General features: G+C 37.2%; 1 pseudogene; it reads right to left on the reverse strand.

Annotated features, from left to right (window-relative positions):
• Positions 1 to 1571: 1571 nt before the first annotated feature.
• On the reverse strand, positions 1572 to 1654 carry LOC111724628 (annotated as a pseudogene).
• Between the last annotated feature and the right edge of the window lie 1496 nt (positions 1655 to 3150).

Here is a 3150-nt window from a genome sequence, read left to right on the forward strand (position 1 = left end):
GGGTTCGAATCCAGCCTGGCCCGCCAAACAACAATAATGGCTGCAACCAAAAAATAGCCAGGCGTTGTGGTGGGCGCCTGTGGTCTCAGCTACTTGGGAGGCTGAGGCAGGAGACTCGCTTGAGCCCAGGAGTTGGAGGTTGCTGTGAGTGGTGATGCCATAGCACTCTACCCAGGGGGACAGCTTGAGGCTCTGTCTCAAAAAAAAAAAAAAGTTTGAGGACTCCTGATGTTCTGTATAAAAAGATGTAAGATAAAAGTGCTATATGTAACTTTCAGGAAGTGTCCTTGAAAGAGAGGGACTATATGCCCTCTCCTTTACCTTTACTTCTTTCTGTGATAGCTGGAGCTATTGCAACCATTTTAGATCATGAGATAATCATAAGTGAATCAAGGTCATGCATGGCAAAGCATCAAGAAAGAAGGAACCTGGGCCGAGCCTATGGCTCACTCCTCTAATCCTAGCACTGTGGGAGTCTGAGGAAGGAAGATCACTTGAGCTCAGGAGTTTGAGACCATCCTGAGCAAGAATGAGACCCCATCTCTACTAAAACTAGAAAAATTAGCTGGGCTTTGTAGCAGGTTCCTATCATTCCACCTACTCCAGAGTCTGAGACAGGAGGATCATTTGAACCCAGGAGTTTGAGGTTGTTATGAGCTAGGCTGAAGCAACAGCACTCTGGCTTGGGGCAACAGAGTGAGCCACTGTCTTGAAAAAAGAGAGAGAAAGGAAGAAAGAACGAACCTGGGTTCCTAAGAGAATGGAACATCAAATCGACCTTGGACCTTTTGCTTCCTGCTTTATGTGAGAGAAAAGTAGACATATATTTGGTAAATTGTTATGTGGGGTTTTTCTCTTTTTTGCCATTCATACAGAACCAAATCCTAACTAACACAAAATCTTATATATATTTCACAGTGTGCTTCCATATGAGTCAATCTCTACCATGTAAGTCATGAATCATAAGTAAATTCCTCTCCAAAGTTCTGAATTACTTGTGTTTATGTGACATTTTTAAAGGGGGTGAATAAACATTAACAGCAAATGTGCAGATAACTAAAAGAGAGGAATTGGAATGTTCCTCACACAAAGAAATGATAAATGGCTGAGGTAGTGGATACCCCAGTTATCCTGATTAGATTAATTTACACTGTATGCCTGTATCAAAACATCATGTGTACCCTATACAGGTATATATTATGTACCCCCAATTATTGAACATTAAAAATTTTTTAAATAGCAAGTGTATTCACATTGCAATTAGAAAAACAAAAAGTGGAGCGATGAGTGTGAATATATATTTTTTAATGTATTGAATATTGGAATTTAAACCTTCCAATTATTAAAAGTCAATTATTGATCCAAAAGTTCAGATTATAATGTTAATACAGTGAGACTTGGAATCCAACTTAATCTATTCCAGCATTAATTTGGAATTCTGTTTGAGTTCCAAATTGTTCAGTTTCCAAAACAGTTTTTCCCCTTTAAAAAAATAGACATTGGGTTAATCTGTTCCTGGTTTCCACAAACTCAAATTTTCAAAATGATTTTAATAGAAAATATACTTGATTTTAAGGTAAATTATTAACAATATTTGAATTAAAATATTCAAAATATACTACACTTGATCTTAGCCAAAAGGCCGAGAAGCGATAAAAATATTCAAAATATAACATAAATTTTAATAAAAATAAAATATAATTTTAATAAAATTATTCAAAATATACCCCTCACTGTTCACAAACTCCTTTACAAACTTTTCTCCTGCTCCCAAATTAGAACTGGCAGCCTCTCCATGCATAACACCACTATGGGTCCCAGTCCTTTTCTGAAAGTTCTCAAACCACCCTCTACTGGCTTTAACTCTTCCTTTTGAGCACTAGTATCAGGCATGCCTTTCACTAAATCATTGTGGAGGACCTTGACTTTGTCACAAATTATCAACTCAGAAATCATATCACCAGCCAGCTGTTTTTCATTGATTCAAACTAAGAAGAGTTTTTCCATCTCTTCCATACTTTTCTATCTCCTAGAGGTCAACGTCACAGCCCCTTTCATCACATCAGCTGCTCTGATAGCTTCTTTATTTTTCAAAATTGGCATCCTGAACATAGTAGCGAGATCAGCCATACCTGTACCGCTTTCATGCTTAGCAATAATATATTTCTTAACTTCAATTATAGCTTTAACAGCTTTCTTCTTTTTCTCACTATACTTTTTAGGACCTTTGATGAACTTACATTTTTATTCAACTTAGTAATATTAAAAAAACACACATAAGACAGGGACAAAAGCATAAAAGGAGCAACAGAAATCACATGAGATGCTTTTACTAAAGCTTCCGACAATGGACTGAACAACAAAGTATATGGCCTAAGTGCTGGGGAAAACGTATGCACAAAAACACAGGAGCAACATGCTGGACATTCAGATTCCAAAGTAGCGTTTGGATTTTGGTCAACGTTTGCTTGAATTTTTCATTCATTTCCCAAGTTGTTTAAGTTCTGGGGCATTTGGATTCCAAGGGCAATACTGTATTTGGGCCTAGAAATATCTTTTAAAAAATATTTATATTCAGTCAGCTTTAAAATATTGTAAAACCAAAAAATTATACTTTGAATTATATTCTCCTACATTGCTACTTTAAGAAGTTTCCAGTTCCAAGTAAGATAGAGTGAGCACGTCCCACCCTATTTCTCCTACTGAACTTATAAACCTAGAAAGAATGCATGGTTCATTTATTTGAGGACTCTGAAAAGTACATAGAAGTCGGAAGTTTGGAGAAAGAGACATGATCTGAAGTACCACCGAGCCTACAGAGAACTTACTGGTTTTCCCTTTGATATCCTTAGTGTGAAGTCAATGCATCCTGAAGCCTAAAGCACAGATCAGTGTACGCAGAGAGCACCCCAGGAGACGACTTCTAGATCTGGCTGGAGGAGTCGGAAACGAGTTTCGTAACATACAGAGAGAGTAAGGAAAATTCTATGTGCTTTGTTTTCTTTCTTTTCTCTATTCTTTAATACCCAAACCTCAAGTAAATAGCAGTAGTGAAAGTGACACTAATGGTAAAAGGGGACAGTGAATGCCTAAAACTTTGAGGAAAGGTGTATTCCTAAAATTCTGAGAGTGTGGCAAATGCAAACCTCT

Source organism: Otolemur garnettii, unplaced genomic scaffold (assembly GCF_000181295.1).
Source record: "Otolemur garnettii isolate 467f Iridium unplaced genomic scaffold, OtoGar3 scaffold00024, whole genome shotgun sequence".
In the NCBI taxonomy this organism is placed as follows: Eukaryota; Metazoa; Chordata; class Mammalia; order Primates; family Galagidae; genus Otolemur; species Otolemur garnettii.